The 15541-nt window shown below is 44.0% G+C and overlaps 1 pseudogene; it reads left to right on the top strand.

The window, feature by feature from the left end:
- Positions 1-1486: 1486 nt before the first annotated feature.
- Positions 1487-9365, top strand: LOC120592401 (protein FAM156A/FAM156B-like; annotated as a pseudogene).
- Positions 9366-15541: the final 6176 nt, after the last annotated feature.

Raw genomic sequence — 15541 nt, 5'->3', positions numbered from 1 at the left:
GTCATATATATATACTGGTCATTTCAGATAGAATGCTGTGAACTTTGTTGTCCTTTTCAAATTTCCGGCTTTTGGTTTCATTGATCGTCTGCATTCCGTTTTCTCATTTCTGATGCCAACTTGATTTCCCCTATGCTGCTTGCTTTGAGTTTATTTTGCTATTCTTTTTCTAGGTTCCTAAGGAGGAAGCTTTTGTTATTGATCTAGGTCCTTTATTTCCTTTCGATACAAACATTTGTGACTGTACATTTACCGCCTAGTACTGCTTTTGCTACTCCTGCACATTTTGATAAGTCATGTTTTCATTTTCGTCTACTTCAAAGTATTTCCTCATTTCCCCTGATTATTGTCGTTTGCCCCATGGATTATTTGCAAGTGTGTGGTTTCATTCCCTTGTGGTCGGAGATTTTCTTCTTAACATTTTCTTATATATTGGTGGTTTTTCTTCTTTGTCAGACAACCTTCTTCATATGATTTCAACTCTTTTACATTTGGTCAGATTTGTTTTATGACCCCGGATTCAGTCTACCTTGGTGAAACTTTCGTATGCACTTGAAAGAATGTCCGTATACCCTGCTCTTGTGATGTGGCCATTCTGTACTTGTCCTCTCTCACCACTGCTATTCAATATAGTATTGGGAGTCCTAGCTAGAGCAATCAGGCAAGAGAAAGAAATCAAAGGCATCCAGATCGGGAACGAAGAAGTCAAATTGTCATCTTCTGCAGACGACATGATTCTTTACCTAGAAAACTCACAAGACTCCAGCAAACAAACAAACAAACAAACAAAAACTATTAGAAACACTAAACAACTACGGCAAAATTGGAGGACACACAATCAGTGTACAAAAACCCATTGCATTCCTGTATACCAAGAATGAAATCTCAAAAAAGAAATAAAATTGTCTTTTCCTTTTCCTTTTTTTTCCCAGTTACAACACAAGGAATAAGATACCTGGGAGGAAACTTAACATAGGATGGAAGGGACCTATACCCTGAAAACTTCAAGACATCATTAAAATAAATTGAAGAAGACACAAAGAAATGGAAAGCTATTCCGTGTCTGCAGATCGGAGGAATCAACATAGTCAACGTGGCCCCAATAACCAAATCGATATACAGAGGTAATGCAATCCCCATCAAAATCCCAAAGGCACTTTTTAAAGAAACCAGCAAAGTCATCAGATTTGTATGGCTCCACATAGTTCCCCGCATAGGCAAAGCAATCCTGAGAAAAAGACCAAAGGCGGGGGTATCACACTGCCTGACTTCAAATTACACTACAAAGCAACCATACTCGAAATGGCATGATATTGTCAGAAAAACGGACACACGGACCAATGGAACAGAATTGAGAGCCCAGAAATAAACCCAAATATATACGGGCGAATAATTTTCGACAAAAGAGCCAAAAATATATAATGGAGAAATGAAAACCTCTTGAGTGAATGGTGCTGGGAAAATTTAAAAACCACATGCCAAAGAATGAAATTAGACTGCCGTGGGTCACCATGTACCAAAATTAACTCAGAGGGTATCGAAGAGCTGAACGTAAGGCCTGAAACAATAAATTGCAAAGCGGAAAATATAGATGCCACATTTAGGGACTTCAGTCTTACAGAGGATTTTGTGAATTTGACCTCAAAGCAAGGGAAGTCAAAGCAAAAATAAATGCATGGGTGTATATCAAACTGAAAAGCTTCTGCACAGCACAGGAGACCATCAACCAAACAAAGAGGCAGCCATCCGAATGGGAGAATAAATTTGCAAACAGCACCTCCGATAAGGGACTGATGCCCAAAATATATAAGGAACTCCTACGACTCAACAACAACAACAAAAACAAACAAACAATCCAATTAAAAAGTGGGCAGAGGACCTGAACAGACACTTCTCCCAAGAAGACATTCAGACAGCCAATGGACATATGAGAAGATGCTCAGCTTCACTCGCTATTGGGGAAACGCACATTACAAGCTGAAGGAGAGTCCACCTCACACCTCTTAGAATGGGTGTGATCAACAGGACAAGTAATAACAAGTGCTGGAGAGGTTGGGGCGTGTGAGAAAGGAACGCTCATGCACTGCTGGCGGGAACGTAAATTTTTACAGGTTGCTGGGTTCTGACTCATGTGGATTACTTGTCCGGCCACCACTGGAGCAGGGGAAGGGTCTCATTTGCCTTGCGGCCAGGCTTCTCTCTCCATTGGGAGGGTGTAGAAGTAACAACGGTGTGGTACCTTCTGATGCACAAACCCTGGACCTTCACGCTAAGAGACTGCCATGCTGTCTGCTGTCCTAAGGAGGCTCTCAGATCATCGTTTCCACAAAGTATCCTGATTCCAGTCTTGTCAGGCTTCCATCTAAAAGATTTCTGTTGAAATCAAATTTCTATTTGCCGTGCAGTTCCATACTTTCAAGTCGACTTGTGTTACATGTTACCTACTAATTGTGAATATTTAGCAGTGCCCGTTGGCTCTTACCCTTGATTGAATAAATGCACAACACGGTGAGTTTTCCACCACGCCTCCAGACCTGCGGCTCCACCACTGACTGCTGGGCGACACTGAGCAAGTTCCTTAGTATCTCTGTGCCTCAGTTTCTCCATTAGCAAACCGGAAACACTATTTATTAGTAAATTTAGCTATTTCCTTTTGGAACACGGCCTATGTTAAGACGGGGACAGTTGTCAGGATGGCGCCTGGCATACGGTGAGTTCCCCATCAATTCTAGCTGCCGTGGTTACTGCTGTCAATATTGTTGCTGTTTCCACATTTCCCGGACCATGTTCCGGAGAGACGGTGTCCGAAGGGGACCTTCGACTCACTGGATGGACTTTGCACTATTGGTTCAGTTCTTCAGGGATTCAAGACCTGAGCTCAGGGGGCGTGGGGGAGGATGTGTTTGTATTAGCATAATGAGGATTCCACTCCCCTGGTAGGGTTACTGGGAATCCTGAATGCGGTGCCTGAGTTTCAACTTCATGCGCACAATGAAGACTCAGAGTGGAAAGTTCTCTAGGATATTAGAACCCTAGTGACCTGTTCATATGGATCGTATAATGCTTGGAAACGTAAGGGGTCCCTGGATCACGCTAGAAAATGAGTATATAAATGATAAAAATAAACCTTTTCAAAACTGAAATTTAAAGGCCAAAGACCTCACCGTATGTTTCTCTTACTGCCATCGTTTCTATCGTGTCCATTTCACCTACCTCAAAGTAACACGTAAATCTGGTAAAGACATGAAACTGTTAATAGTAAAATTTTGATTGGATCTTTTCATTCTTGTGTCATTCTCACATTGCTTGTTTTATTCTGTAGCTTTTTCTTAATTTTGTGTTCATTATTTAAAGGCTGCCGTATTAATATTTTCTGAGCTAAATCATGAGGAGATGGTAAACAATGTTTCGGATAGCGAGTCTGAGAAAAGAGGCAAAGGGAAGAGCGAGTGGAGTGGAAGTGGGGGCAGTGAATGTGTGGGGGGCGGTGAGAGAGATGTGGGGGAGCCAGCGGGAGAGAGAGATAATGGGTACAAGGAGAAAGCAGAAGTGAAGAGACATGAGAATAAAAGCCCACACTTCTGGTGGCTTACTACTGTGCGCTCTATCCCTCTCTCTCTCTCTCTCTCTTCATGTATAATTTCAGAAGTCAGTGAGTCTGCACAGCACCACGGTGAGGGAAGCATTTTAATGTTATCATCCCTTTTTACAGATGAGGTAACTGAGGTGGAGTTTAAGAGGTGAAGTCGTTTGTCCAAAGTGACCTAGCCAGCAAGGGCAGAGTCAGATTTGTACCCACACCAGAGAGGAACAGGAAGAGGCGTGGGATCTGACTCTAAACTCTGGAACGCACCTCAGGGTCAGGCGTTCTCTGGATCAAAAGGCAGGTGAACACGTGCAGCGGTATTCATCAGATTACATCGGACATGTGTACGGATGGAACATGAGGTGTCCTAAGTGCATGAAATAAGGTGGAGGTGACGAGTCAGCATACACGCATCACAAAGAACGGTTTCTGGTCCATTACAAAGTCTGTACATGTGTTTGCTGCTCTCGATGTCAGTACCAACAATCTCATCATGATTATCATTGTGGAAAGTAGCCGATGGTATAAATTAAGCACACAAAGCAGCAGATACACTAGTATAAAGGCATTACCTCTCCCCTCCCATCTCATAATTTTAGAAAAAGGCAGAGAAAAGATGCCCAGAAGGCAGGCACCACGTTAGGTCATTTTCTCTAAGTGCGGACCTCTAGATGGTTTTGAAATAACATTTTATGCACTGTTTCATGTGCCATATCTTCATTATTACGCAGTGCTCCTATTATAATTTTTAAAGAGTTTTTTGGGAAGATTCATTGTCGTGGCATCTTGATGACTCAGAATAAAAATCTGTTTTGATATCCTTGCCAGATGAAAATCGGATCAGCACATTTAAGACAGAAGACAGATCTGCGGAACAGTAGAGAGGAGCTGTGGGGGAAGCAGAGAGGTCGGGATGGAAGGTTAGCTATGTCTGCGAGTGTTGTGAAAATGCCACAGATGGATGACACAGGCCCAAAACAAACCAAACAGCAACTTGCGGGTCCCTAATAAAGACCTCATTCTATGGAGAGGAGTGTCTACATTAAGACTTCTTAGGCCTTCCCTGTCTCTTGGCTCCCATGGCACGGTGGGGCAGCGTGTGGAACTTGTAAGGCCGTAACGCTTTGAGCTACGCTGCGGACACGGGGAAAAAGTGGCAGCATTAGACAGATATGTGAGAAGGAAGATGGACGGAACTCAGCAAGGATTTGGACTTAAGATGAAGGCAAGGAAGATGTAAATGGTTAAGACCGTTTCTGCGTTTGGTAATGAGCACGGTGGTGCCTTCTGTTGGCATGCGGAATACCGGGAGAGGGCCAGGTCTGTGATGGGTTCTGAAATAAGACCTTTATTTTTATTAGCTCATGGTCAAAACGGCATACAGTCATCAAAATTTAAATACTTGCCTTATCAAATCCTTTTCCTTTAAAGAAAACAATAGTCAGAGGTACTAAGATCAAATTTACATTTCAAGTGTGCTGTTTGTAGAGTTTTGAGAACTGTATACAATCGTGTAACCGCCACCACAATGAAAATATGGAAAATTTCCATCAATTGATCATGTTCCCTTGTGCCATTTGCCATCGGGATCCTTCTTCCTCTCCCATAGCCTGGCAACCACGGATGTACTTCTGTGCCTATAGTTGTGGCTTTTCCAGAATGCCCTTTACATGAAAGCATGTAACGTGTAGCCTTTTGGGTCCGGCTTCTTTAATTTAGCATACTTGAGATGCATCCATGCTGTTATGTGCATCGGTAGTTCGTTTTTAGTACTGTGCAGTACTCCTTTGTGTGGGTGTACCTGTTTGTTTTCCTTTCATCCATATTCCAGGGGTTGATCACTTGGATTGTTTCTAGGTTTGGCGATTATGAATAAAGTTGACATGGATGTTTGAGTACAGGTCTTTGTATAGACATGTTTTCACTTCTCGTGGAAAGAATTCTGTACGAGTAGAATTGCTGGGTCGTGTGGTAAATGTACGTATAACATTAAAAGTGAGTGCTTGATGATTGGATACCCACTCCAGCTTTCTTGTGATTGCTGGTTTGATGATGTATCTTCTCCCCTACTTTCACTGTGAGTCCATCTGTATCTTTTGACCCTAGACTGTGTTTCCCGTAGACGGCATACAGTTGCATCTTCTTTTACTTTTTAAAACCATCCGTGAATGTCTGTCTTTGGATTGTTTAATCTGTTCATATTTAGGGTTCTTATCGATAAAGGTAGACTTACATCTGCCATCGTACTTCTTTTTCTCCTGTGTCTCATGTCTTTTTGTTCTTTGGGTCCCCCATTACAGCTTTCTTTGCATTTAATGGGTATTTTCTAATGTAGCATTTTAATTTCTTTAACCATTTTTTCACTATATTCTTTGAGTTACGGTGGGAATGTATCCCACGTATCCACAGGGGATACATTCCGAGACTCTCAGTGGGTACCCATAACCATGGATAGCAGCGAACCGTATATGTCCTATGTGTATTCCTATACATACACACACTTTAAGGCTTCTGTTTGGCATATGTGGATTGCCGGCATCACTGCTCTTGCGCTTTGGGGCCGTTATTAAGTAAAATAATGTTTCCTTGAACACAAGCACCGCAGAACCTCAACAGTCAATCTTATAACGTACACGGCTACCAAGTGACTAACAGGTGGGTAGTGGATACGCTGGACAAAGGGATGATTCATGTACTGGGGCATTGTGGGATGGCGAGAGAGTTCATCAAACTATTCAGAATGACGCGCGACTTAAAACTTATGAATCGTTTGTTCTGGTATTTTCCATCTGGGATTTTTTTCACCAAAGTTTTGGGTTTTTAACTACTGATTTGATGTCTATAACAGATATTGGACTATGCACACTATTTCACGTGGGTGAGTGTTAGTAGTTTATGGTTATTGAGTAACCAATCCATTTCTTCCAAGTTGTTTCAGTTATTTATTGATTAATTAATCTCTTTTTCTTAAAAATTACTGGGGTGACATTAATAAAATCAAATAAGTTTCAAGTGTATCATTCAACGGTATGTCATGCATATATATATTGCACTGTGTGTTCACCACCCAAAGTGGGACGTCCTTCCGTCACAAAACATTTGACCTGTTTCACCCCTGTCTATCTTGCGCCTCCCCCGTTTCCCTCTGGTAATCACTAATGCACTGTCCCTGTCCATGAGTCTCTGTTTTCTGTCATGTTTGTTGCTTTCATGTGGACTATGCACACTATTGGTTATTGAGTCACCAATCCATTTCTTCGAAGTCGTTTCAGTTATTTATTGATTAATTAATCTCTTTTTCTTAAAAATTACTGGGGTGACATTAATAAAATCAAATAAGTTTCAAGTGTATCATTCAACGGTATGTCATGCATATATATATTGCACTGTGTGTTCACCACCCAAAGTGGGACGTCCTTCCGTCACAAAACATTTGACCTCTTTCACCCCTGTCTATCTTGCGCCTCCCCTGTTTCCCTCTGGTAATCACTAATGCACTGTCCCTGTCCATGAGTCTCTGTTTTCTGTCATGTTTGTTGCTTTCATGTGGACTATGCACACTATTGGTTATTGAGTCACCAATCCATTTCTTCGAAGTCGTTTCAGTTATTTATTGATTAATTAATCTCTTTTTCTTAAAAATTACTGGGGTGACATTAATAAAATCAAATAAGCTTGAAGTGTACCATTCAACAGTATGTCATGCATATATATATTGCACTGTGTGTTCACCACCCAAAGTGATATGTCCTTCCGTCACAAAATATTTGACCCCTTTCATGTCATCTTTGTTGCTTTCAGTTTTATATCCCACATATGAGTGAAATCATATGGTTGAGCGTTTTCTGTGTGACTTATTTTGCTTAGCATGATTATCTCAAGTTCCATCTGTACATGTACAGTTGAATGTAGTATTGCCATATTGCCCCTTTCATATCTGCTGTGTCTATAATAAAATCACCCTTTCCATTCCTGTTTCAGGTAACTTGTTCCACCCACCTCGCTCCTTCCATCTCTTCCTCCCTCCCCTTCCCAGCTGTCCTCCCTCCCGCTCTCTGCCTCTCTCTTTCTGTCTCTCGATTTACTTGAGGTTTATCCATACTATTGATCGTTCCAAAGAACCACTTTTGGTCTAATTGAGTTTCTCTATTTTTTTTTTGTTTGTTTAGAAATTTCATTAATTTCTGTTCTGATTTTTAGTAAAATAAAATTTTCTTTATACTGCCTCGGAATTTTGATTTTCATAGTCTTGAGCAACCGTTTGACAATCTGCAAAGCCAGTGAGGATGAAAGTGGAAATTTAAAAGGGTGTGTCACCATGGTGCACATGCTTGGAATTTAATAAAGGTCTCCTTTTTGAAAGTACAGGAATGTTTACGAGGAGAACACATGTTCGTCACATATTGATTGTTCTTACAGTTAGGCTTGAGAATGGTTCGTAAAAAGTCAGCAGGGCATTAAACATGGTTGACTGTGGCCCATGACATATGGATGCAATTATGGGCCTCATTCCTAAAAGCATCATTGGGCGCCATGAGTATACAGAGCTCTAGAGACGTATTTCCTCATGTAACGAGGAATAATAGTCCTAGGACATAGGGCTCATTACTATCCCCATTTTACAGACAGGAAACAGGGACCGAAAAATTAAGTAAGATGAATAATCCTGGATTTTCCTTCTTCCTTTATCACCATTCTTTGCAGTCTTGGTCTTCCGGCTGCACATGTCCCTGGCCGCTGCCTGGAGCTTTGAGAATCTTCATCTTCACCTTGTGTCTGGACCCAAGGGCTGCCTTGGAGCTTGGAGCGTGGACTAGGTCTCCATGGATCCACTCCAGAAACATAGCTCAATGTCGATTTCTGAATCTTCCCCGATGACGTCTGAAGAGACTTCCCGGGAAGTCGCAGCAACCACTCATCCTTCTCAGAACTGCTGATGCTGGGCCTCAGCGACCTGAACCCCAGTCCTGGCACCAGCTACCCAGCCCCTCCAAAGGAGCTGCTCCGACAGAGGTACATAGGTGGGAAAACCCCGCAAGAGAGGCAGTGGGAAAGGTCAGCATCCCTTTCCCAGACAAGAAGAAAACCTTTCTGGAACACATGAGAAGTAGGCACCTCGATCTCGTGGTACCTTATCAGGTTCAAAGGGAAGCCAGAATCACTTCTTCGCTGACGGAGATCAGAATAGATTCATATAGGAATGCCGTTACTGCCAGAGCCATAGGCCGAATGTTTGTGGGATGCCTGCGGAGAGGAACGGGGCCCCACATCCTTCCTCTTGGGAAACCTTGTACAGGGCCTCAGTGGCTTGACCCTCAGCTTGGGCACCAATGGGCCTAGCCTTCTACGAGAAGGGGAGCTCTAGCAGCCTGATGCAGAGGAGAAGCTCCAGCTAGAGAGGCAGCAGGAAAGCAAAAGAATGGTTCAGAGGCTCCTCAAACAGTGGTTAAAAGAAAACTGACACTGTCACCCCACGTCACTGAGATCCGCACAGCTTCAACATGGACGCTGGTCTTGCCAGATCCTGGGTGTGGATTCCTTTTGGGGACCAAACAGTAAGCAGTAGTTGGAGGAGTAACTCGAAGAGTTTATGACCAAAAGTCCTATCAGCATGAGCATAGATCTGATCCCAGGGAGTTCCTAATCTTTCCTGCCTGGAATTGGATCGCTGTGGGGCATTCTAAGGCCAGGGATACTGCACCCCAGGGGTCCTTAGCTCCTATATTATGTCTCCTATGTTGCATTTTGTCACTTTCACACTCTGGATCTCTGTCTTTCCTCCCAGCACTGTGGTCAGAAGATATAAAGCGTCTGCAGCGTGAATGCCTTGGGGAGGTCCATGTGCTTTTGTGCCATTTTCCCCACCGCCTCCAAGAAGCAGCGCTAGGTCTGCTGGAATGCACAGCTGCTAATCTGAGATCTAGTTTCAAGAATCTGAGGCTAAAGAAAGTATGCCGAGGCATGTGGAATTGGAACGTGGTGGTTCACCGTTGTGTTCTTCGTGTAAGCCGGTATGAATTTGAGCTAAATGCCGATAAATGTTTCCCTGCTCCATGACATTGAGTAGTAGTTTCCCTTAAAGGAGTTTCTGACGGGTTACCTCGTCGTGGATACCAAATAAATATCCGTGTTAGAGGCAACTAACTTAGAATTCAGGTTTGTTCAACCATTTTGGTTTGTTCTTTGTCAGATCTGAGCAGCAGATCCGAGTTTATCAAGAGGAGCATATTTAGAATGGGGCGTGGGGAAGGGCTCCAGAGAACATGTCAAGTCACTTTGGGTGGCCCTGCCATAGGCCTGGCATGCAGATGATCTAGGTGGGGGAAATGGAAGCGAGTCCCGCTATCCAGGGACAGTTGGAAGCAGAGTCCGTGTCCACAGTAGGAGGTCCTGAAGGATGGGGCCCCATGCGGTATGGTACTGTGTACCCTGGCGTTGGGCTCCAGGGGCCAGTCCTTGTTGCGCGGTATCCCCGGTTTTGTGAACGTGCTCAGCAGTTTCGTGCCTCCTGCATGAGAACCAGAACATCATTGAGTTATTAAGAGTCGTGATTTGGACATAATGCCTTTTCATTTCAGGAGAGAAGAATGATTGAATCTTCCGCTCCCTATCCCCCTCCTCCCCTCCCCCCACAGAATCCCATGAATTATACCCAGAATGTGACCATGCAGTTCTTCTGAAAGGAAAATAAATTCTACATTCTGTCAGTGTGCTTTCTGGTGGTCCTCAGAGCGGTATTGCAACAAAAATCTTCGAGTGTCCTGCAGACAGAAGTGACTTGAAACAGGTATGTTTGTTTTTTTCGATTCTGAACTCGTGATCCCATCAGAGTGTGGGAGGGCTCCACATCTTGCCAGTCTCGTCACCCAATCCCAGGGGAGAAGGTCAGTAAAGCAGGGCTTCTCCATTTTGAAACACGAAGGCCTTACTTCAGTCCAGTCATTTGGCGTGTGTTGAGCAGGACAAACGGCATTTCCCTTTCATGGATCATTTACTAGGTGTCAGGCAATATTCTACATATTTTTAGCCAAAAGAGAATGCTAGTGGAGCCTACACTTTCAAGAAGCTGAGATTGAAAATAATCAAGAGACAGGGTAGGAGAAGCAGAGGGCTGTGTGCTTCCAGGGTAGGTTACTTGACTGTCCCCCCTAACGAGAGAGAAAACCACAGGAAGCAGGTACCAGAAATCCCTAGGGATCCCGAGGACTGCTGAATGGATGACAGCATCATGGAGACTTAGGATGAGCCTCGCAGGAGAAGCTTTAAGTTGAGGAAGGAAGACTGAGGGTATCCAACAGCAGTGGGCTTGCAGGAAGACCCCCATCCACCGTCTCACCCCATGCCCATTCTTACCTCTGTGACCCGCGGAGTTCTGGGTTGGGCCACACGATATCTTCCATGTAAAAGTCCTCAATAGGTGGTATCAGGGGCGAGTCCAGTCGACTTGAGTCAGAAGACAGGAATGTCCTGGCGGAGGGTTTAGGGAGTTTTAGTAAAGGGGGCATCAGAATGAAAAGGAGTTCTGCGAGGGGAGCGGACAGCAGTTCTGTGATGAGGACAGTATATACCAGGTACTCGGTTTGGAGTGATGGCAGGTGCTGGAGACGTGGGCATTGGAAGGACCTCGAGACTTGGACAAAATGGCTCTTTCAAAGGCATTTCTTGGTTTAGGACTTTAGACGTCCAGGAAGCTGTGAGAAGGTAAAAGAGCTTTGCGTTGTCTGAGTGCCGAGCGTGGATAGACTGGAAGCATCTGTGAGCCTAAGCCCCGATGAGGCCTTGAGGACACATATCTGATGATGATGAGGCTGTCCTCGCGGTTCTGTCACGTGAGGAATGAGGGCCTGGGGCACTTAGAGCAGTAGAAAGGGGCTCCCTTGTGGTTCTGGCCCTGGCAGAGGGGAGATATCCATCGGGTCTTCAGATGACAACAAAAGGGATGCAGGGCCCCGGGTCCAGATGGCTTGTTGGATGTGCAGGGAGAGACGCGAGTCTGAGTCTGCAAAGATCTTACAGGAGGACCACAGGTACTAGGCCAACATGATTTGACGACGGGGTGTGCTCTCGGGTGAAGGAGCAGTTCCCAGCTCACAAGAGATTTCTGCCGGGCGAAAGAGTGGGCTCCAACACACAAGAGAATTCTACCATTGTTACGTGTTCACCACCCCGCACCATCAGAACTCAAGGGTTTTGTCAGGGAATCCGTGTCTTTCCAAAGCTCCTTAACCCCTGTTTGGTGGTAAGTGAGGGGAGGACTAGGTGTGAGACAGCCAAAGACGGGTAGAGGGGATCAGGCAGAGCATGACTGTGACAAGAGGCGAGCCAAGACCTTCCTGCACATTGACCACTTTCGATCCCTCGGTTGAGATATAGGAGCCCAGCTGGCTTCCTGAGACGAGGCCCTGGTTTCCATTTGACATACTCATGGACCTCAGATCACTGCTGTCTCTCCTTGGTGGGTTGCAAGCACCAAGTGAGACAATGAGTATGTACATGGTTTCTAAGTCACATGGCTCCACAATAGGTACGCCTGTTACAACCGTCCAGTTGTTGTTTTTGGTCCTATACCTTGGGCTCTCCTCGATGGAAACAGACTCAAGGGGCCAGGGCCCCCCAAGGTGCCAAGTAGTACGGACCTCTGCCTTGCCCTTTACTTGTTGGGCCTGATCGGTGCTCCCTCACCAAGCTGTTTAGAAAACATAATGCAAAGATTACAGGTATTCATGGAGGGAAGGGTTAGTCATGCAATTGTTTTTACAACAGGAAGGACTCCTCCCCTTCTCCATCTTTGTTCTGAGACGTGCCTACTTGACCCTTCATCACCTACCTCCTGCCTGTGTCCTACATGCTCCCACCATAGGCGCTAGTCGGTTGATGTCCATCTTCTCAGAGGCCTTAGAGGGAGGAGGCTGGTCGACCCGGGCCGGAGATTACAGTGATGACATGGAGGAATGTCAGAAAGGGACTTCGAACAGGAGCTCGGGGTTCTCTGATGCCAAGTCCCATGTCCTTGGGTATGGAGATGTTCGCTCGAGTAGAAGGGGACTATCTCTAAAGACAGAAGCTCCAGGGTTGACCAAGTCATGCTCATGGGCCTTGATCTGGCCGGAAATCTTCCGAGGAGTGAGGGCTGAGAGGAGAAAGATGATTATGTCACTGGTCCCGAGTATCCACAGGTGGGGGCAGTGAGCCATTGGAAGATGTCGTGGGGATTGATACAGGTCGCATACTTGAAACAGAGGTGCGGCTGGGGCGATTGGGCAACAGGACCTGGTCATCACTTGTTTAGTCCCTCGACTGACCGTTTACAGCAGGGTGAGGATAGAAACTTCTAGCAGACGCGGGCTCCAAGACCAGCACTGACCTCACTGGGCTCCGGAAGAGAGACCCAGAACCCGCCAGTGGGAGCATAGATCTGGTTGAACAGGACCCCGATTCCTGTCACTGAGATTTCCGTGCCTTTGCTCCTGCAAGAGGGCATGTCTAAGGCAGCAGCGTGCTTCGGCCAGGTCGCAGGGGTCTTGGGCTGGTCCTTGTTTTTCCTGAGCCACCACTTTTGGTGCCTGAGACACCATCTGCTGTGTATTTTAGGACAAGTAGGGAATGAGAGGGAGTTACTTCCCGAAACGGTGGAGCTCAGTATCTTTGGACTCTAGACAGCAGTGTTGAGTCATGAAAGAGCCTCTTGCCCCGCCCTTCGTGTTTGAAAAACACTGGAGGAGTCCTTTCTAAAGGGACACCCAGCTTATTTCTTGTGTAGCTCCCTGAGTTAGAGTAACCATGGGGTGACTGACTCCAAAGTAAAGTCCTTGCTGAAAACATTGTGCCTTGGGTCCTTCGCATCTTCTATTTCTGCTTTTTCGAATGTTCTTGTCATGGGTTTTCAGCTAGTAGTTTTAGGCTTTTATCAGTATATTCTTCAGTCACTCAAAACTTCCCAGAGAAAATTTGGAGGACCGAGAAAATATAATACACTACTCGAAACCATATTCGCCTCACCCAGGGATGACCATTACTAATGATTTGTGATCAATTATTTCAGTGGTTTTCTCATCCATACAGGCGCGTTGTAAACAGTAGGAGATTCATATCGCATTGTGAATTCAAAAAGTGTTATTAAACTCAAAACGTTTGCATGAGATAGCCTTTCTAAAAATCATTTCGAAACACTTGAGGTTTTTACGCACTTTTCCCCCTAAAAGTATGAGTAGTGTCAAAGAGTGAAAATGCTATAATTCATAACTGAGCTAGCAGGCAGGAATAACCCCTGACTCCTATCTCAAAGGCACACAGCAGGCTGTAACCTTCCTTAGGACAGGAGCTATAATTTTTGCTCGGTTTTTTTAAATTTTCTATTTTATTTTACTCATTCATTTTGCTTAACATTGTATTTTCAGTGTTTGAAATCCACTCCTTTTGTCCTCCAGCATCCTTACCTTGTTGTCCCCATGGTGAGGGCCAGCTGCTTACTGGCTCCTGTCCTGTGGGGTGGGAGTTTACAAAACCCCCTGAGATCTGTCATAGAGTCACTCCATTATTTTTCCCTCAGGCTATGAAAGGAAATTCTTCTGATTTTTGTCATTTGGGAAGACAGAGAAAAGACAACAGAAAGAAAGAGTAATCATCCTTGACCCAGCCACTTTCAACATGTTTTGCAATCCCCTTCATTTTTACATCCTTGTGACAGTACAGTATCTAGAGGGAATTTTGAAGTTTTAAGGGTTGACAGTGGGTAATTCATCTATTTCCTTGAAATTCAACTTTCCCTATACTACAGCTCATATACCTTCTACCACTCCTACGTTGTTTTGCGATTATAAAAAGTTGAGCTAGGACAAACTTTTTTTTTTTTAAGAAATAGGAAAATCGCCTTCATCACATTCTTTGTTGTTGTTGTTATCTGATACCCTGAAATGTTTCCAGGATGAAAATAGTTTTTTTCAATTTGTTATTAGGTAAGAAGTAGGTTCAATAATGTCCTGAAAAGTATATCAGTAGCAGTCACAATTATTCATTTTGTAAAGAGGAGAGGATCTCAAAAGGTATTCTTCCTCCTTAATGGAAAAAGTGAGAAATTAACTGACAATTAATAGGTTAAGACGAGTTGCAGGAATAGACACATGAACAAAAGCACAGGAAATATATACATACATTCCATACCATATGATAGCATACCTGAAACCCACCTGAATTTTGTGACGTAATAAATAGGCTCTATTTAGAATAGAAAAGCACTTGAATTTTTTCTTTGGTTATTGGCTCTACATCTGTCCTAGAACCATTGTTAATTTTATTAAAATTAGTTATTTGTTAAAAATGTGAGTGAATAAATCTATGCCCACATTTTAGATAATTTGCCTTGCAGGGATTCCTACAGGCTGACACATATTGCCAAATTCCTTTAAACAGAAACATAAGCCAGTGCCTGCGTCATTGTATCCCGAAAGTACTGATAATTTTTTTAAGGGTTGCTAAGCTGAGAGGTAAAATATGTCATTATTGTTTTAAAAGAACCTTTTTATTTGTGAGTCTTAATGTCCATTGCTATATTGAAACTTATGTATTTACTTTTACATCTTCTGCCTGTAAAATGAATTGATGAGAATTCATATTAAGAGATTTAATTCATTTTAAAACGAGGGCTTGAAAACCTGTTTTTGAAGAACCACAGTTCCTATTCGAACTGCTTTTCAGGGACAGTGGGAGGGAGAGTGGAGAGAGGAGAGGGGAAGTGGTGAGACAGAGGCAGAGACAGACAGAGAAGAGAAAGACAGAGACAGAGACGGAGAAATTGAGACACTTCCAGTATCCACCTCAAGGTACTTCCTTAACAGAAGCCTAATGGATGAGGGACACCTAGTAGTCTGTGCAACACTGTGTCTTAACTTACTTGCAAACAGCTACTTTCTAATTTGGGTCCTCCAAAATGTCTTAAATTTATTATGAAACAGAAAG

The sequence above is a fragment of the Pteropus medius genome, unplaced genomic scaffold (assembly GCF_902729225.1).
Source record: "Pteropus medius unplaced genomic scaffold, Ma_sr-lr_union100, whole genome shotgun sequence".
In the NCBI taxonomy this organism is placed as follows: domain Eukaryota; kingdom Metazoa; phylum Chordata; class Mammalia; order Chiroptera; family Pteropodidae; genus Pteropus; species Pteropus medius.
This window is presented reverse-complemented; position numbering and strand designations above follow the sequence as displayed.